A 21,963-nucleotide genomic window follows, 5' to 3' on the forward strand; every position below is an offset into this window, starting at 1 on the left:
ATTGAAATTTTAAATAATTTTTAAAAATACCACAGAAAATATTATCTTTTCTAATCAATAAGGAAGTTTAATGAAGAATGTCAATAATTTGCTTTAGCCCGAGTCAATGCCTCAGGTAGACAAATCGAAACACAAAAATGTATGGAGAAAAAATTATATAAGCACATATAATGGCAAGAGACTATGGCAAATATTAGATTATAAACAGAACATGTAATTCATCATGACTGAAGTATTCATAATTAAGATATGCCAACACTTGCTTTTATAAGTAGTTACTTAGTTCCTGGGCGGTCAATGTTTGAGAGCTTTTGCTGTATTCATGACTTACGGATGGATGATCTTAACAGGATGTTCTCAGTTGGCACAAGGTTTGCTGCTTAAAAAGCAGAAGAGAGAATCTACTTGGGCAAACCACAAAAAGACATAATATATGAATTACTCATAAATTGAAACTCATACACAGAGAGAAAAAAGAAAAGTATGATTTGCAAATGTCGTGACTAGCCCTAAAAAGCAGCTTTCAATGAGTTAATTCTACAACAATTATATTTTTTCTGAATCATAATTTATTGTTATGCACTGCAGTCATGGGGAAAATAGGAAAGAAATATTACTGGCTGAATTCCACACTATACATATTATGAAATGCAATATCCTTTTAGACTATTTTTCCCCCCACAATGGCTACAAGCTTAAGCAAATTTTTAAAAAAAACCACTCCTAAAAGTTTGCTTTCAGCAACAAGGTATAACATTTCCAAATGTTAAAATACAGTGTTTAGAACACAATACAGTACTTATTAAGAGGTTGTTTGCCCGACTGAAACAATCAGCTCCTTAACCACTTAAATTCCATGCAAATTTCCCTTCAAAATGATCCAACATTAAAAATATTAAGAGTGTTCAGCCTCACCTAGCTGTGGTCTCTGATAAGCAGCAACATACCATATCCAGAAACATCAAGCAAAAATACTAACTAAACAAATACATATATAACAAATAGTGGGTTATTATATCCCATTGTGGTAAAAAACAGCAGATATACTGACTGTGCAAAGGGCATAGACTTAGCTCATACATCATGCTAAGCCAAGGTTTCCTTACACATGTCTTACTTAATAAAACTCCAACTGACTGTCTTTGCTCAATACACAAAGCCACAAGCCATAGTTAAGCAAACTCTGAGGTTTGATTCACATTCTTCTTCAATCTGATGCTCTGCAAATATTTGGGACTTGAGATTACTAGCCTTGTAAATGGCTAATATCAGCATGGTGTTGTAAATTCTCACCCAAGAATTAAGAAAATCAAGTAATAAAGCAAAGAGCCAGTTTTGTGTAGTGGTTAAGGCACCAGGCTAAAAACCAAGAGATTCAGAGTTCAGGACTCAAACTCAATTTCCTGACTTTCAGAACACAACTGGCCATTGGGAGGTTGGTGTGCCATTACCAAAAGAGATGTGGCTGAAATTTTTTGACTCTGGGGAGGGATTTTAATGGCTGGCATGGGAACACAAACTAGTTGCATACTTATCTTCCGAATCGACCCCAAGCCTTGAAAAGCAAGCTGAAATCACACCAAGAATTCAGCCATTTTGCCACCAAATGTCAGCATTATTCTTGAAATCAGGTGGCAATGCCTACATATCAGATGTTTTGGGGGTAAACCAGTAATTTTATTATGGTCATTGACCCAGACAACACAAAAACACAATAAAATACATGTAATCAATAGACCTCTGAGAGTGCTTAACCTATTTGGCTATTAGCAAAGCACAAACTCTGTAGGCTACAATTATAAGCTTAGGAATGGTAAGGGTTATTTTAGGCTCTTTATTCACCAAAATATACTATATGTATTTTTTATTATTATTATTATTATTATTATTATTATTATTATTATTATTATTATTATTATTATTATTATTATTATTATTATTATATTATTATGATTATTATTATTATTTATTATTATTATTATTATGTTCATTCCAGAAAAGGGTTAAATAAGGGGGAGTTTTCCCAAAATTTACCTTCCAACAGCGCCAATAGCAAGCTATAATAAACTATGAAGTTTATTATTTCTAAGTTCTTTAATATAGAATGCTAGTTTAAAATAAAATTGTAATGCATATCAGATGTATTCCGGTGAGACTTTATTGTATTCTGCATTTCTGTGTATCTACTTCAGTAGCATATAAAATAACTAAATTGATGTGCAAGTTATAGCTGTGTTTAGACCAGGATGCTCTCAAAATGGTGACTGGCACCTGATCATCACCCGTGGTTTATTACCACACATAATACATAGGGCTATATTTGAAAATGATTTTGGAAAATAGAGTTGGCACAGAATGTGGTGGTCAAGTGCATGGGGAAATCCATGTTCTTATATATGGTGCACTACATGCCAGGGGGGCTTCAAGATAAAATCAAAGATCTGATCATGACCTATAAAGTCCTGTACAACATGGCACCAAGTCAGATGAAGGACCATCTTATCAACCTGTCCAGGTTGGTCACCTAGACAAAGCCTGTTAAGGATTCTGCTCCCTTGAGAAATCCATGGGACAGTGGCAAGATCCCAAGCCTTCAATCCCCAGTCTGTGAAACCCAGTTTATGGCTGATATATGGTTGTTCTATTTGCATTCAAAAAGGTCCTAAAAAGGTTTTGTCCCAATGGATCTTTGGACCAATGTATAACTTTTGGCTGATATAACCTTTTCCCAGGTTCTTTCAATCTCTCTCTCTCTCAGGTGTGGCTGGGTGCACCAGCTTTCTTCCACTTGATCGTTCTTAGATGGGCAGGATTCAAATTCCTGACTGCCATGAAATTCAGCCAGTGCCATACCCAACACACCTGAGAAATGCTGTGGTCCGGATGTGCAGAGTCCCAAGATTACTCACTTCTCATTCTCAGGGATGGTCCAGCAATAGGAATTAACCTGCCCCTGAAAACAATAGGATCTAGGCTTTAGTTACCAGGTCCCATTCTTGGAAAAAGTTTTTATTTCATGTTTGTGATAAAATATTAATACTTTCAAGATGTTTTTGATGCTTAAGAGTTGAGCTTTCATGGGTGTCACATCAAATTAATCATTTAATTAAAAAATGCTGTAAACCATAGCACTGATGAACAGTATGTGTTGACAAGAGTCTCATCCATGTTAAGTTGAACTGAGGACACAGCGGTATTTGTTCTCTTTTAGTCTTCCGTTAAACTGCCACCTCAGGGGCAAATTTTGGCACCAATGTTAATCCTTGCAATTTTTATGTCTTGTTCTGCTGGTGCCTGGTTCTACTGACAGTCAACGCCTTGTTGCTCACTGCTCTATTAGTCAGCAGAACTCTGAGCTGTCACTGTTATTCAAGTCAAGTACTTGGTCCCCTAACGGCGAAAGCAAATTAACCAATGGAATTACTTGCCTTCATAAGTTGTGGATGCTCCATCACTGAAGGCTTTTAAGAAGAGACAGGACAACCATTTGTCTGAAATGATACAGGGTCTCCTGCTTGAGCAGGGGGTTGGACTAGTCACTAGAAGGCCTTCAGGTTCCCTTCCAACTCTATTATTCTATTTATTCTAGGGTGGTGAGTGGCAGTAGAAGGGGTGGCAATAGTCTACGTAGATAAAGCTGAGCTGAAAAAACAACAGGAACAGTCTTCAGATTCAACAGATTTGTCTCCTCTTTCTAGAAGCAGTTTAAGTGAAAAATTAGCCCACTGCAGCCAAAATCCATTGCATCAAAGTCTGTTGAGATTTTACTATATAATGAATTGTTTAATTTGAACAATAAGTTGCAAATCTTGAACAGAAGGCCGTTGGAATCAAAGTTTAGTAGACATTTACTTAAGTTGGCTGTGCAGCGTTCAAGTGACAGGGATTTTTATACGCCTCACAACTATCTATTCCTTACTATCCTATGTCTCTAATAAATCTATGTCAATGATTACCTCTCTATAAAACCATGGCAGAAATACAAATACAGTTCTTGAATTTGCAGGACTAAAGTACAATACTTGTATGTAATTAATTCTGCCAAGAATCTTCTTCCACATTCAAGCTGTGCAGAACATGTAAGTTTATTGCTGAACATACCACTGATTATGACCTCTTTAAGACAAGCGTGAACTCTATTTTGTTCCAAATTTAGCTCTTGAAAAGAAATGTCTGTTATGTAAGATGAATATTAGTGACCTTATTTTCTGAACGCTTCAGGGTAAGATTTCTTAAGAATATGTGTTAATATTTTGCAATTCCTCACAGGAGTGTAAAAATAGGTTAAGAAATTGAGGAAGCAATAGAAGACAATGCTGGATTTTCAGGTTTAAGGTCAATACAACTAACGAACCAGGACTGAAAATCCAATATTCTCCATTTATTTGTGGAAATAGTTCTAACTAACAACTAACAACTATTTCAGTTATTTTTTTAAATTTGAGAATTGTGATGGCTGGTACTTAACATTAAACCTATGTGAGATTCTCACTTGCTTTGCTAAATTAGGCAATGATTCAGAAGCCTTAACATGTCCAGGACTTGTCAATAAATATGATTTCAGACAGTAGTTAATTGGAGCCTATTACCTAAGACATAATTGGTAGATCTGTATATATTAAATAATGGGCCTCAACAGTAATTCTGCAAGGAACACTACAGCTGTGGATTTTTAAGATTTCAGCAGCTTTTCACTATTCCTTCAAACCTAACATTATGAAGCTACCAGGTTCCCCAGGAGATAAATATGATCCTCAGCATAAATATGGTCGTTTAATACATGAGGGTGGCTCAAAGTTTTCAGCAGGAAAATCACAGACTAACTTTGGCTGAAGAAAAAGAGTGAGGGAAAGCAGAATTAATCTAAGAGAAGCAAGGAGAGGGAAATGGTGAGGATTTTAAAAAATAAATGGGAGGAAAAAATAGGACCAATTTTTGATCAAGGGAAAAGTGTGGGTAGAAAAAGGTGAGGAAAGGATTTTTTTTGTGTGTGGTAACATGAATGCCTGCTTTTTCCTCACCTTTCACCTCACTTTTAGACTTTTCTTTTCCACCTCATCAAAACATGTATTCCATTCAGTGTGAATCTGCTAGATCAGGGGTGTCACACTGCCGGCCCGCAGGCCGGACGTATCATCGGGAAACCACACCGAGCAATGGCAGAAATGCTCCATTACGATGCGAGTTTGACATGTCTATGCTAGATAGGTAAAGGTAAAGGTTCCCCCGCACATGTGTGCTAGTCATTTCCAACTCTAGGGACCGGTGCTCATCTCCGTTTCAAAGCCGAGCCAGCGCTTGGCCGAGGATGTCTCCGTGGTCATGTGGCCGGCATGACTAGACACCAAAGGCGCATGGAACACTGTTACCTTTCCACCGTAGTGGTCCCTATTTTTCTACTTGCATTTTTACGTGCTTTCAAAGTGCTAGGTTGGCAGAAGCTGGGACAAGTAACAGGCGCTCACTCTGTTACGCGGCACTCGGGATTCGACCTGCCAAACTGCCAACCATCTGATCGACAAGCTCAGTGTCCTAACCCACTGAGCCACCGTGTCCCTTCTGTGCTAGAGAAAGGTAAAGGTCCCCCCGCACATGCGTGCTAGTCGTTTCCAACTCTAGGGGCCGGTGCTCATCTCCGTTTCAAAGCTGAGCCAGCGCTTGGCCGAGGACGTCTCCGTGGTCATGTGGCCGGCATGACTAGACACCAAAGGCGCACAGAACGCTGTTACCTTCCCACTGTAGTGGTCCCTATTTTTCTACTTGCATTTTTACGTGCTTTTGAACTGTTAGGTTGGCAGAAGCTGGGACGAGTAACAGGCGCCCACTCTGCTACACGACACTCGGGATTCGACCCGCCAAACTGCCGACCATCTGATCGACAAGCTCAGTGTCCTAACCCACTGAGCCACCGGGTCCCTTCTATGCTAGATAGTTGTGTATAAAATTCTCACTTTTAGATAATTTTTAATTAGCTTCCAAAACTGTTGAACAGCTGGCAGGTTTGGAAACAATGCTGTTAATTACATCAAATAAGACTTAGTCATTATGCAAAATAGGAGCTATGCTATACAAGAGGGACATCTTGCTTAAATTTACCGCATATCTTAAAGGTTTGCAGGGCTCAAGGAGACACAAATAGTGATACCTGTACAATGACACAATCAGAGGAGTACCACAAGGTACATACCACAAGATATCTCGATGAAGATACATAATAGCAGCATTTGTGCAATCGAACCAATATCCATGCGTTGTCATTTGGTGTTGCTGAAGTTTACAGTGAATGCAGTAGTTCAAAGATTATTTATAAATTAATACCTAACATTAACAAAGACAGGATGTCCACAATTCTAAGAAACTAGGCCAAGATAGTTAATACACTTTAATACAGTGAATATGCACGCATTACATAAAATTACATATTTATATCTTTACTTTTCGATAATTCTACACTTAACGAGTTCCCAATGGAAAGCCTAAAATCCTCTCTCAAAATAAGTATCAACAAATACAGGTAGTCCTCAACTTACATCCATTTGTTCAGTGACTGTTCGAAGTTACAACGGCACTGGAAAAAGTGACTTATGATCGTTTTTCACACTCATGACCATTGCAGCAAAAAAAACCATGGCCACCTGATCAATATTCACATATTTATGACGGCTGCAGTGCCCTGGAGTCATGTGGTCACCTTTTGCAACCTTCTGACAAGCAAAGTCAATGGGGAAGCCAGATTCACTTTAACAACCGTGTTACTCACTTAACTGCAATGATGTAACTTAAACAACTGTGGCAAGAAAGGCTGTAAAAAGAGGCAAAGCTCAGTTAACAACTGTCTTACTTGGCAAGTGAAAATTTGGGCTGAATTGTGATCGTAATTGAGAACTACCTGTAGAGCTGTTAAATCTGCTTGAAACTCACTATAATGAAGTTTCACATTGGTTTTAAATAGTTTTTAAAATGTTAGGGAGAGAAACCTGCCCTCTTCTGAGCATAAAAGTGAGTTTAACCTACTATGTTTCCAACGTTCTTGAGATAAATTTGGAACCACAAGCAGAAGCATAAACACTAATCACCCTACAGGTGTAGCACAGAGATACTATTTCTCCTATACTCTATTAATATCAACCTTCCAAGCATTGAGCTAGGCAAATCTCAAATGGTGTGAAAATTAGACAGACACTAGTCTGCTGGCTCCAGCAGCTGTTGTTTTACAACGGATAGCATTTGGCAATGTAGAGCTGTATCTTACCTCTAGCTTTCAACAGACAGTAAACTCCTTCTGGATTTATAGCAAGGGGGGGGGGAGGTTGGATAAAGAATTGTATTTGGAAAAGTAGTCTGTCAGGGAAAAAGCACACCCCCACCCCCCAACCCAGCGATGCCCTCGCCGTGATGTCCCGTTGCCTAGAAGCGGTCCGGGTCTGGATGGGGAGAAACAGGCTTCGTCTCAATCCTGCCAAGACTGAGTGGCTGTGCATACCGGCATCTCGGGTCAACCAGACTATTCCATCTCTAACGATGGTGGGTGAGGTGTTACCCCCCGTTGATAGGGCTCGCAACTTGGGCGTCCTGCTGGATTCGCAGCTCACTTTTGAAGACCATATAGGAGCCGTGACCAGGGGGGCTTTTGCCCAGGTTCGCCTGGTGCGCCTGTTGCGACCCTACCTGGACCGAGATGCCCTACGCACAGTCACTCATGCGCTCGTGACCTCCCGTTTAGACTACTGCAACGCTCTCTACATGGGGCTGCCCTTGAGGACCACCCGGAGGCTTCAGCTGGTGCAGAATGCAGCCGCGCGAGTCGTAATGGGGGGTCTCCCGATACTCCCATGTAACACCTCTACTCCGTGAGCTGCATTGGCTTCCGGTTGCCCTTCGGGTGAGATTCAAGGTGCTGGTGATGACCTATAAAGCCCTAAATGGCGAGGGTCCGGGATATTTGAGGGAACACCTGCTACCAGCATCAAGTTCCCTTTGTCCAGTGCGCTCCCACAGGGAGGGTCTCCTCAGGGTGCCGCCGGTTAAAGACTGCCGGCAGGTAACACCCAGGTATAGGGCCTTCTCAGTGGGTGCGCCTGCCCTGTGGAACCAGCTGCCTGCGGACTGCCCCCAACCTCCGTTCATTCCGCTGGGACCTGAAGACCTGGCTCTTCGAGCTCTCTGGCCCAGGCTGAGAATTTTTTAATTTTAATTTTAACTGGGTTTTAATTTTCTCAGGGTTCTATTTAATCTTTTTTAATTTGTTTTAACGTTTGTATTGACTTTCTTTTAAATGCCCTGTAAACCGCCCTGAGTCCTTCAGGAAAGGGCGGTATATAAATCTAAATAAATAAATAAATAAATAAATATTACAAAACCATTCCCAGATATAGAGTGGCATTGACCTCCCAGCGGACTAGAGAGACAGATCTAGGATATCAACTCTCGATCAAAATCCTAACAGCTGAAATGGGACGTGGAGATTTTGAGTCCATATCTTCCTCCTCTGCAAAACTGAATGCCAGTGGAGACATAAATTAAATTTTAAGAGTCTTACAAGGTTGCTGGAAGAAGAGAAAGATGCCTTATGTGCATTGAATCAAGGATGGCACGCAAAAGTAATTTCACAAATAAACCTCCTTTTCCATTATTTCCTTCTATAGCTAAGAGTGTAGATGGCCTTCCTCCAATTCAGAAAGGAAAAATATATCTCTAATAAAGCAGAGATAAGAGCATATGGTCTACATTATTACTCCAAAAAAAGTTAAGACAGAGACCATGCACATGTAAGCTTTCAGTGAACGCACCATCATATTGAAGCACTTATTACATACACTGGTGCTAACTGATATATTAAAGTTGACGTGCCAGCAGTAAATAAGCCAGGGGAATTCACCATCAACACGTAAGTGTTATATAATAAGGGAGGGGGCATAAAACACTAAGAATTAAGGTAAGTAAGTGTAGTGAAAGAGAACTGCTTGAACTGTCGCACACTCAAAAATGAGGCTTTTCAAATTCAAAACATTTTACAAATCCGAGTTATGTGCTGTATGTATGAGTCAAAATATGAAAAATGCATTTAACTGCAAACATCTCACCCTGAGGGCACATCCACAGTTCTTCCACTATTCACTGTATCCCTGCAATGACCCTGGAAGATAGCTTCTACTGGAAATAATGATTGCATAAGGTCTGTGATTTCAGAGCTGGATATCTGAACACAGTCTAAGTCTGTTCAAGCATACCTCTCCACTCCCTGGGGTAACACTTTTTGCAAAATGGGATTTAAAATGGGGGGGGGGGGGAGAGAAACCAAAGCACCATTCTGCTCCACAGGAGCATCAAGATTTGGAGGAGGTCCCTGAAAGGAAGGCAAATGAAAAATCCCTTCAAATTGGGTGTTTGGGTTCACAGGTAATCCATAATTAGCAACCAGAGTTGGCACAAGATGTTCACAATTCTCTTGCTAAGCTCTAGGGCCACCAAGTGAAAAATCATGCATCTGCAATAGGCTTACAATGTCTCTTCCCACTTGGCTGTTACGTGAAACATTAGATCAGGCATGTCAAACTGCCGGCCTGCGGGCCTGATGCGTCATGCCGAAACCGTGCCCACCCCATTGCCGGCAATGGGGAAAAAGTCACAATACGTCACATGATGTCGCAAGTTTGACATGCCTGCATTAGATCAATGCCAGTTGCAATTTTACTGCTGGCTATCCACTGATTCTGCTTGTTGTAAAGAACAAGAATGGCAATCACATGACTGTGGGATGCTGCACTGGTCGTAAATGCATACTAGCTGCAAAGCATCTGAATGGCGATCACATGACCACGGTATGCTGTGATGGTTGTAAAGAGCCCTGGTGGCACAGTGGTTAGAATGCAGTATTGCAGGCTAACTCTGCCCACTGCTGGGAGTTTGGTCCTAACCGACTCAAAGTTGACTCAGTCTTCCATCTTTCTGAGGTCGATAAAATGAGGACCCAGATTGTTGGAGACAATACGCTGACATTTGTAAACCACTCAGAGTGCTGTAAAGCAGTTTAAGTGCTATTGCTACAAGGATTAGTTGCAAAGGTTTCTTAACCTCAAATAGTCATGAAACAAAGCAGTCAGTAAGCAAGGACTTCCTGTACAATTCTGCAGCCATAGCTGGGTGAGGATGAGATTATATATACCTGGGAAAATGGATGATGGCCTTTTCTCCTGCCTAGCATCCATTACCTGTACTCCTAAGAGATATACTTATTGAACTGAAGAATATTTATTTAATCAACTGGGCACTGATATATCTATTGAAAATCAGGTCCAACAATCCATACGCATACTATTGCTTTAAATCTTAGCTGAAACATTTAGATATGTACTACTGAAAAATATTTCCCTCCCATTCTGAACATCACCCAAAAATTCCTCACTATATATCATCAGTTCTGAACATGATGATACTTGAAAATCCAACAGGCATTTTAGAGACTGACGTCAGTACTGGGAATCATTCTTCTGAATGACTGGAGGTAGTTTCCTGCTAAAGAAAAATGGTAGCAACTGATCTCCTCCTTCACTTCACAGTTAATGTACAACCAACACCTGACTCAATGAAACCTGATGAAGAGTTTTGCATCCCAAAGGACATCTCCTCCAGGCATATCAAAGTAACACACAGGCATAGCAGAAACCAGGTTTTTTTATTTGCAGATCGATGTGAATGGAAAGATTTACACTTCTCCTGGGGAAAGATGCTTTAAGTAATAATCTAAGGAGTGCCTGGAGTAAACAATGGAACGTAATACATAAAATAATCCCAGGAGGAAGAAAAAGCAATGAGTCATGTCTAATCCAAAAGACCACTTTAGATAAGAGAGGTGAAACAGTTTACCAGTTCATTATTCATCTCTCATTTTATACTGAAGCAAGAGAACCCATCAATGAATCCTGTTCAAATGACTGCATTTGAAATCATTTGGGAAAAGGTTGCTGAGCTTTCTAGAGCAATTCCAAAATCTATTTAAGTTCTAAACTTGACTCTGCCCCTGGAAGACTACTCACAAGTAAAACTGTATTATCTTCCCTTAAGACTCCACCACTAAAAAAATGTAGGCTGTTTTCCATTTGTTTCTTTTGGCTTTCCTTTAGCCACAACTAACCCCACACAGGATTTAGCATGCTCACAAATCCAGCCTAAGCTCAATTTGGAGATAATTGCTCTGCCTTACAGCCCTTGGCACCAGATCATGCTTTCACCCAGCAAAATGGGCTGAAATGGCATATGGTGAGCAACGGGACACAGGTGGTGGTTCTGGATTTACTGGTTGATGCCTGTTATACAGCAGACTGTCACAGGTTTTTGGCAGCTCCAACCAACAACCATAATGTGTGCAAGGACAAATTTCTAACTATTTGGACTCTTCACATGCATACATTTTGCAATCAGCTGTTACTGTTGGGCTCAGAGTCCTGGAGGAAAAGATACAGAATTTGCAAACTTGAACTCCATCCACTCTTATCCTAAGGGGCTAATATATTCGCCTAACCAGGAATGATACTAGATTGCAAAATCGACATTCCCCCCACCCCAGACAAGAGTTCAGTGTTTTTGAGACGGAATGACCCTGTTGCTCTCCAAATCATCACTTATCTACAAGACATATACAGTAAGGACAAAATTGCTTTCTCTGGCAGCCTACACACTGGGTGGATTTAGACCAGGGGTCTTCAAACTTGGCCCTTTTATGACTTGTGGACTTCAACTCCCAGAATTCCTCAGCCAGGCATGCTGGCTGAGGAATTCTGGGAGTTGAAGTCCACAAGTCATAAAAGGGCCAAGTTTGAAGACCCCTGATTTAGACTGTCCAAGATCAAAAACGTAACGTCGAGGCCCCAGGCCAACCTAAGCTTCTGCAGTGTAGAAATTAAAACACTACCCATTGCACCTCAAGGCTCTTCCTTCCGCCAGCGTGAACGCAGCAAGGGGCACGGAGGGGGTGGGGAGCTTCAAAACGATCCGTCGAGGGTTACAGCTTTCTTCGCCCTCGTCGGCACGAAATACGCAAGATTATAATTCGTCCTGTCTCCGCCCCCCCCCCCGGCAGGCTACCTGTCTTATCATATTCATTGTGAGCTTAAACCCATTGGGAAGCCGCCGAGTTGAACGAAACCTGGATTACCCAAGATCGGAATAATCCAAAAAAAGGGCAATGCCGTATGGAATAATTAATACCGCCTGTGCAAACCCCACTCCCTCCTTAGGGATCGGAAATGAACCCAGGCGCTGCAGCCTTTTTTGTTTTTTGTTTTTAATTTCCCGGCGCTTTCTCTCCGGCAGTCTCCGTCTTCCCCCCCCCCCGCCGCCCCCAGGTCCGAAGGGGAAGGCTCGGCTTCCGGGAGCACCGAGGGAGGGCGCTGCTCTCCCGTTAGGGAAGGAACGAGGGGAGCGAGGAAGGCTTCGCTGTTCCCAGAAAATCAACCTCTCCATAATCTCCATTTATTCGCTTGCAAAGGAACCCCCCCTTCGAGGCTCGAGCCAGCGGCATCGAAACTGCCCTGCGGAGGACGGCCTCCGCCGCCCGATCACCTTTCCCAACGCCATGCAAAGACGGCTTACACGAATGTAACGGCAGAGTGGTCGATGCCAGCTCACCGCCAGCCAAAGCTGGCTTCTAATCGCCCGGGCTGGAAGCCAGCCAGCGGGGACACAGTCCCGCCCCTCCCGCCCGTCCTTCTTTCCCTCCCTCCGGCCGGTAGACCGCAGCCTCCCCGTACTTGCCCTCCCGCTCATGACCGGTACCTGGCGCGGGGAAAGTTGAATCCCGGGCAAGCCCGCTTGCAGGACGGCGGCTGCTTCTTTCCCACCGCAGAGCGCGCGGGCGCCCCGGGAATTCGGCGTTCCTTGCTCCGCTTTGGCGTTTTAGGAGCGCTCCAGGCTGTTCTCGCCCGGCGGGCGATGGAGGGAAGCGGTGCAATCTCCAGAGCAGCCGCCCCGCGCCGCCAAGCAATCGCACACACCTTGGCCGCGGTTATCCTCCGCTGGACACGCGGGAGGGAGAAGCCTGCTCTTTGCTCCTTAAAGGGCCAGGCGGTGCTCTTCCCCGGCTGGAGCGGGAACACGCTCAAGCCAAGGCGCGGGGATAAGCGCCCGCTTATTGGTTGCTTCCAAGTGCTACCCCTCTCTCGGGGGCCGCGTTGGTACGCTCCGAATTTTGATACAAACGCAAGGGCAGCGGTTGGTTAAGGCTCGATTAGGGGTGGAGGGATGCGAAGCGGAGCGGCCAATGGAGACGCGCAAAGCATGGCTCAAAGGACTGCAGCAGGGCCAAGGCGCTGTACCCTTAAAGGAGCCGCGACCGCGGCGGGGACGGGTAGTTCAGGTGTCTGGAAACGTCCCAAGAACCGGAGAAAAGGACCGCGCGCGGAGACACGGAAGAAAGCAACATACGCCCTGCTGGCCACGTCACAGGCTACGTGAGGAGAGACCAGCGGTGACCTCCCTTGTGGGCAAAACGGCAGCATCCCGAAAAGAAACATTTAAAAAAAAAAAAAAGAAAATTCCAGGAGGCGCCTCTAGGTTCGGGAAAATTGTTCTGGCAGCGACTTTGCTCAGGAGAGCCATTGAGGATTTTGCGCTGTATTTTTCCGCCAGCTCGAGTTTACGAAGGCTTTCCTTAACACTGTACAACAGGGGTTGCCGACCTTAGCAACATGAAAACCTGTGGACTTCAACTCCCAGAATTCCCCATTCTCCCAGGGCATTCTGGGAGTTGAAGTCCACAAGACTCAAAGCGCCAAGGTTGGACACCCAGCTGTCCAGTCGGAGCAGCGCGTTAGAAACCCTGCGCTAAGTTTAGCAACGAGGGCGAGGGTATGTCAAAACCTCCTGAATATTTGTATTCGAAAATATAAACCACTAAGACTCTCGTTGTGGCGCCTTAAACGCACAATAATAATAATAATAATAATAATTAATAATAATAATAATAAAATAATAATAATAATAATAATAATAATAATAATAATAATAATAATAATAAACCTTTATTGTCAAAGTACAACATGTGTACATTGAGATTAGCTGAGCCTCCCCCAATGCGATCCTATGCCTTTGAAATCCAGAAAAGGGCTTCTTAGGATCAGGTAAATAGAGCTGTAGGTTTGCAGCCCTGTTCCAGCATAAACTTCAGAGAATTACGCTCTATGTACCCTTAAACGCCTGACGCACAATCGCTTAACAATATATTTGAATTGTGATCGTTAGGATTTCGCAACAGAGTTGCTTGAGCTGCGACAAAGTAAACCGAAATTGAAAGAGACCCAACCCACTCGCCATTAATAGATCAATGTTTGTCGCTGCCCTCTCCGTCCACACGGGAGGGAGGGAGGGGGTAACGGAGGTAACTCTCCAAGGAAGCGCAGGACATCGCAGCGTTAATGCCTTAAAAAGCCGTTTCTATGGAAGCCTTAACTGCCGGAAAAACAAAACGGAGACTGTTGCTTCTCGAAAGAAACCTGGGAATTGTAGTTTTGCGTTGTTAAGCAACCCAGACGAAGTGCCTCAATTGAAATGCACGTTACATACTATTTTGCTGTGATGCGTAGACGGGTAATCCTGTAAACATCCGTCAAAAAAAACCAAACAAACCCAAACTCAGAGACATGTGCTCATTTACCAAGGTCACAACTAAATGTTATGTTTTACATCTTATCCACAAACTCCAGGGAAACATCAGAAATGGGTCCTAGTTCTCATTTTTGCAGTACACACTCCCAATGCAGTAATTAAGTAGTAGACTAACACGCATGTGCAGGGGAACCTTTTAAATGTACATTCCTGGACATAATCTGTTTCAACTCCTTCAGGACATTGCATGCCAAAACAACTAGACAGTTTTTTTCCTCATGCCATCAGTCTATTGGAACACCTAAACCCACAGGTCTGTCTTATGTCTATTTACCCATATACCGTTCTCACCTGTTGCACTATCTTCTCTTATTGGTATCATTATTTATTAATACTTTGTTATTATCATTACTTTGTTGTTTATGCATCAGAGACAAATTCTTTGTGTGTCTAATCACACTTGGCCAATAAAGAATATTCTATTCTATTCTATTCTATTCTATTCTATTCTATTCTATTCTATTCTATTCTATTCTATTCTATTCTATTCTATTCTATTCTATTCTATTCTATTCTATTGAAAACAAACATCTTGAAAAAGAAAGGTTAAGAATAGCTGAACACAGACACACACGCACACAAACACACTCACATACACATGTACGCTTTGGAATGAAACTTCAGTGTCCTCTTTTTCTCCTCATATTTTATAGCTAGTCTCTCCAATTGCAGCATCAAATCCAGTGGGAAAATATATCATATTACTTACAATAGGGGCTTGTAGAGTAGCTTAATATGTGAATTACACTGATTGTGAAAGAGTTCCCACAGCATTAACAGATGTTGCAATTGGCTGAAGTAATACACATATTCTCTATACCATCACAGCATGCTTTTCTATATATACTGGCCATTACAAAGAGCAGAAGATTCCAATGGGTTGCATTTAATCACAGTTATGATACCTAGATCAATTCTGCAATACAGTCATGGTTGTAAATTACTTTAGTTCCCATTGCTCCATTCTGAATGATTTGTGACCAGACTGCTGCATAATTGTGTAATTAATCCCAGGATTTTGGGCGTCAACATCCACATTCTTGACCATTTGCTGTGAAATGTCAGATTTACAGTAAAAGACATGCTGGAGAAAGAGATGGAAATTATGTGTTGGAAGAGGGAGGAGAAAAAGAGGAGAAAAGGACCAAGTAAATAATGTTTTCACAGCTAGGAAAACACACATTAGCCTTACTGATGCAGGGTCCCTTGTACTGCTACTGTGATGGAACTAGGATTTCTTTGTCCTTCTCATCTATTTATTATCACCATAAAATGCTAATAAAGACCAAAGCAATTTTCTCCAGAGCAGTGCTTCTCAATCATGGTAGTTTGAAGATGGGAAGACTTCAACTCCCAGAATTCTTCATGCCACCATGCAAATCCATACATCTTCAAATTTACACAATTAAACTCAGATCAGTCTTGCTCTTAAACTCAAATTTTGGCTTAATCCTACAAAAGGGTTATCGGCATCATTTTTCATAGCTTTTTATGAATACATTCACACTCTATATTAGTGGAAGGTGGGCTCAACCATCACTACAAGGCATAGTTTTTATTTTCTGGTTTCTCAGAACAATCCCAGCATCTTTTATGCCAATGTGCCAGAGAAGTTCAGATTGTTTTGTATCCATGCTAGAAATTTCCAATGGCTCCAACAGCAAGTAGAAGCCTAAAACTGATTCACATAAAGTCATAATGTGATTTATTAGGTTTTTGGCTCATTGTATTCTGTGGATCCAGCCACTGTGATTGTTCATTGTTCAACATATTAGGTCTTTAGCAATGATTGGGTTCGTACAACATATGAACTTATAAATCCCAATTTTAAAAGTGTACAATTGTCTATGTTCACATGGTATCCTTCATCAAATAACTAGCGTCTCAGGGGATTGGGAGTGGGAGGCACGGTCCTTCAGTGGTTCTCCTCCTATCTCCTGGGACGCTCGCAGTCGGTGTTGGCAGGGGGGCAGAGGTCGACCTTGAGGCCTCTCGTTTGTGGAGTTCCTCAGGGGTCGGTCCTCTCGCCTCTCCTGTTTAACATCTACATGAAACCGCTGGGTGAGATCATTCGTGGCTTTGGAGTTGGGTATCATCAGTATGCTGATGATACCCAGCTTTTTATTTCGACCCCAAACCACCCCAGTGATGCCCTCGACGTGATGTCCCGTTGCCTGGAGGCGGTCCGGGTCTGGATGGGGAGGAACAGGCTTCGACTCAACCCTGACAAGACTGAGTGGCTGTGCGTACTGGCATCTCGGGACATTCAGGATATCCCACCCCTCTCTATGGGGGGTGAGTTATTACCTCCTGTAGATAGGGCTCGCAACTTGGGAGTCCTCCTAGACTCACAGCTTTCCCTAGAAGACCATATAGTAGCTGTGACTAGGGGGGCCTTTGCCCAGGTCCGCCTGGTGCGCCAGTTGCGGCCCTATCTAGACCGGGATGCCTTGCGTACGGTCACTCATGCGCTCGTGACCTCTCGTCTTGACTACTGCAACGCTCTCTACATGGGGCTATCCTTGAAGACCACCCGGAGGCTCCAACTGGTGCAGAATGCAGCCACGAGAGTTGTGCTGGGAGTTTCCCGACACTCCCATGTCACACCTTTGCTCCTCGAGCTGCATTGGCTTCCAGTTGTCTTCCAGGTGAGGTTCAAGGTGTTAGTAATGACCTACAAAGCCCTACATGGCATGGGTCCGGAATACCTTGGAGAGCACCTGCGGCCGGCGTCAACTTCCCTCCGCCCAGTACGCTCCCACAGAGAGGGCCTCCTCAGGGTGCCACCGGTCAAAGAATGCCGACTGGTGGCCCCCAGGGGGAGGGCGTTCTCTGTGGGCGCACCGGATTTATGGAACCATCTTCCGGTCGAGCTCCGGATGGCGCCTGATCTCCGCTCCTTCCGTCGCAATCTTAAAACCCACCTTTTTGAACAAGCCAGCCTGACCTGATGGGATGGGGTTGGGTTTTATAAATTAACTTAACTTTTAATCTGTACTAATTTATTACGGGCATCGTTGTTTAATTACTTTTAATAATTTTTAATTTTTGTATCTTATTTTTATTATGTATTGCCCTGTTCATCGCCCTGAGTCCTTCGGGAGAAGGGCGGTATACAAATTAATTAATTAAATAAATAAATAAATAAATAAATAAATAAATAAATAAATAAATAAATATATATGATGATTTAACAGGATGGCCTGATTCACCCACCCGGCTAAATTATAAATTACCCAAGTACTTGGTACTCTGATCCCGAATGTATGCTGAGCCTAGACTAGATTAAAGAATAAGAACAGGACTGAGAAAGAACTTCACTCTTTCATTGATTTACTTTAAACCAGATGTAATGTATTGAGGGTTTTGCTTGTACTGATTCACGTGTCTGTTTAAATGCTGCTTAACAGTTACTCAATGGTGTGTCTGTGTAACAGCTATGGATCAAGCCAGACTTCTTGTCTCCAGGAATATCATTGGTAGATTTGGGATGGGAACGAGTTCCTTTAAACCTATTGGCCACCCCCTAGTGGCCAACCATATAAGTAGCTGCGCAGCAGCCACTGTTTCAGTTCTGTTCTGCTTGACTCCAATAAAGCATGTTTCTGTTTGGAACTTTCCGTCTCGCTTATTGCGTGCAAAGAACCGGCTACACAACACTGGCGACGAAGGTGGGATGCTGCTTCTTCGTAAGAGCCTGAAGTCACTAAGGGGGTGAGACCAGCACAGCGCCTGGTAGGGTCAGTGTTTTCCCCCCCCCCCTGGTCTGCCTAGCAAGCCACACTGGAGACCACCCCGCCCTGAGGATCAGTCCCAGGGCCTATGAAGAAGCCAGCAGCACGAGGCAACGCGAGACATGAGCTGCGAAGACTTCTCACCATGCCGAAGGTCGGAAAGCTCAAAGAATTCTATGTCACACACCCGGATACTCATCCTACATCTTGAGGGTGGAGAACTACCTCCAGACAAATCAAGTCGCCAGAGATGGACTGAAGTCCACAACACTCCTCTGTGTGTGCAGGCCTGCAACGTTCGACATTGCCGAGAACTTGGTCACCCTGGAGTCCATTACTTACGTGGACCTGAAGAAACGGCTTGGTGACCATTTTCAACTGAAGCTGTCGGTGGTACCATGGAGGCATGCCTTCGAACAGCGAGAACAACAACCCGGCGAGACGGCCACGGAGTTCATCGCAGCATTGAGGCAAGTGTCGCATCTTTGTCAATTCACAGACTTGGAAGAAACACTTCAAGATCGTCTTGTCTGTGGACTCAGGAGTAGAGAGCTCCAACAAAACCTTTTCACGAAGGAGACTCTCTCACTCCAAGAAGCTTTGAAAGAGGTCGTGGCGGACGAAGCCGCCAGCGGGGCTGTGAAGGTGTTGCGGCCTGCCAAAAGCACACCACATGAAGAAGCTGTCCACCATGAGGACGCCAAGCAACGAGAAGACATCAACTCTGACCACGAAGTCGACAAGATTCAACGACACCAGGACAAGGAATAGAGACCCCCTTACAAGGTAGTTCCCTTCCTGGTCTACACAGCCCGGCAGGCAAGCAGATAGACTGGGAGCTTCCCGGAACCCCCAGGCGTTCTGAGTGGTCTCGTAGATCACCGAAATATCTTCAAGGTTAAGTTAGTAAATGTGTGTACATTCTAGGGGAGAGGGGTGTAATGTATTGGGGGTTTTGCTTGTACTGATTCACGTGTCTGTTTAAATGCTGCTTAATGGTTACTCAGTGGTGTGTCTGAGTAACAGCTACTCAAGTGCAGATTTTTCTTTCTCTAATGAAACAACGCAATTATCCTCAGGTTCCCTGCCTGGTGCAGCCTTTTTTTGCCCATAAACACCACAGCGCTGCCTCTCTTACATTTGTCTATTCAGTGAAGGGGGAAAAAACAAGCAAAAACTAAGGAGAAAGACAAAAACTTAACTGCTGTCAAATTATAAACACCCAGCATAATGGATTATTGTATTAAGACTAACAAGGGCTCTTTCATGGCAGATAGTAATCCATTTAGTTGTTGGGAATCCCTCTATTTTCATCATCCAAGTCACAGTTTGTTTACATTTGCCTAGGCAAGTCTCCTAAATTCTGATACACCCATTATATTAAATTTTAAGAATGAATTGGAAGAGAAATCAATTCATTTTGGGGATTCATGATTTTACTAATGCCCATTCCTGTAGTGATATGTTTCAGAACTAATGGGTATATTAATCTGCAGAGTCAAAAACAATAAAAATTTCTGTGAAGCTGTGAAACATTTCTGGAGGAAAAATAGAATGGCCTTCAAAACAAGAATAAACTTCTATGACTTCCAACTCAAATGTTCATATTAGCATTACTTAGCATCAAGGCTACGTACAATGCTTCTAGGTCTATAATCTGACCCAAGTATCCTCCACTTTAAGAGATTCCGTGTAAACCATGGCACATGTCCTGAAGATTGCTAACAACGGTTGGCATACAACAGGTAGAGGTGACTAAGTTTTTGAGGGTCTAAAAGTCTACAGCTAGTCCTCGACTTACGGCCATAATTGACCCCAAAATTTATGCTGCTAAGTGGGAAATTTGTTAAATGGGTTTTGCCCCATTTTACGACTTCTTTTGCCACACTTGTTAAGTGAACCTGACTTCCCCATTGACTTTGCTTGTTGTTGTTGTTAGTTGCGAAGTCGTGTCCGACCCATCGCGACCCTATGGACAATGTTCCTCCAGGCCTTCCTGCCCTCTACCATCTCCTGGAGTCCATTTAAGCTCACGCCTACTGCTTCAGTGACTCCATCCAGCCACCTCATTCTCTGTCGTCCCCTTCTTCTATTGCCCTCAATCTTTCCCAGCATTAGGCTCTTCTCCAGTGAGTCCTTCCTTCTCATTAGGTGGCCAAAGTATTTGAGTTTTAGCTTCAGGATCTGGCCTTCTAAAGAGCAGTTAGGGTTGATCTCCTCTAGGACTGACCGGTTTGATCGCCTTGCAGTCCAAGGGACTCGCAGGAGTCTTCTCCAGCACCAGAGTTCAAAGGCTTCAATTCTTTGGCGCTCAGCCTTTCTTATGGTCCAGCTTTCACTGCCATACATTGCAACTGGGAAGACCATAGTCTTGACTATACGCACTTTTGTTGACAGGGTGATGTCTCTGCTTTTTAGTGTGCTGTCTAGATTTGCCATGGCTTTCCTCCCAAGGAGCAAGCGTCTTTTAATTTCTTGGCTACAGTCACCATCTGCAGTGATCTTGGAGCCCAGGAAAATAAAATCTGTCACTACCTCCATTTCTTCCCCATCTATTTGCCAGGAATTGAGAGGGCCAGATGCCATGATCTTGGTTTTCTTAATGTTTAGTTTCAACCCAAGTTTTGCACTCTCCTTCTTCACTCGCAACAAGAGGCTCTTTAGTTCCTCTTCACTTTCTGCCATTAGAGTGGTATCATCTGCATATCTTAGGTTGTTGATGTTTCTTCCGGCAATCTTAATTCCAACTTTTGATTCATCTAGCCCTGCCTTTCTCATGATGTGCTCTGCATATAAGTTAAATAGGCAAGGCGACAGTATACAGCCTTGCCGGACTCCTTTCCCAATTTTGAACCAATCAGTGGTTCCGTGTCCAGTTCTCACTGTTGCTTCTTGGCCCGCATATAGGTTTCTCAAGAGACAAATAAGATGGTCTGGTATGCCCATCTCTTTAAGGACTTGCCACAGTTTGTTATGATCCACACAATCAAAGGCTTTAGCATAGTCAATGAAGCAGAAGTAGATGTTTTTCTGGAACTCCCTAGCTTTCTCCATGATCCAGCGTATGTTGGCAATTTGATCTCTAGTTCCTCTGCCTCTTCGAAATCCTGCCTGTACTTCTGGTAGTTCTCGATCCACATACTGCTGGAGTCTAGCTTGTAGAATTTTAAGCATAACTTTACTAGCATGTGAAATGAGTGCTATGGTGCGATAGTTTGAACATTCTTTGGCACTGCCTTTCTTTGGAATTGGAATGTAAACTGATCTTTTCCAATCCTGTGGCCACTGTTGAGTTTTCCAAATTTGCTGGCAAATTGAGTGTAGCACTTTTACTGCATCGTCTTTTAAGATTTTGAATAGCTCAGCTGGAATACTGTCACCTCCACTAGCTTTGTTGTTGCTCAGCTTTTCTAAGGCCCACTTCACTTCACATTCTAGGATGTCTGGCTCGAGGTCAGTGACCACCTCATTGCGATTGTCAGGGACGTTAAGCTCATTCTTGTATAGTTCTTCTGTGTAATTTTGCCATCTCTTCTTAATCTCTTCTGCCTCTGTTAGGTCCCTGCCA

At 43.1% G+C, this 21,963-nt stretch overlaps 1 protein-coding gene across 1 annotated transcript in view; it reads right to left on the reverse strand.

Annotated features, from left to right (window-relative positions):
* MICAL3 (microtubule associated monooxygenase, calponin and LIM domain containing 3) overlaps positions 1-13,003 on the reverse strand; it is a 203,546-nt gene extending 190,543 nt beyond the window's left edge. The window contains exon 1 of the mRNA XM_081331790.1: positions 12,775-13,003. The gene's annotated coding sequence lies outside the window, so the exon portion shown is untranslated. The remainder of the gene's footprint in view (positions 1-12,774) is intronic.
* Positions 13,004-21,963: the final 8,960 nt, after the last annotated feature.

The sequence above is a fragment of the Vipera berus genome (assembly GCF_964194415.1).
Source record: "Vipera berus genome assembly, chromosome: 6".
Taxonomy (NCBI): Eukaryota; Metazoa; Chordata; class Lepidosauria; order Squamata; family Viperidae; genus Vipera; species Vipera berus.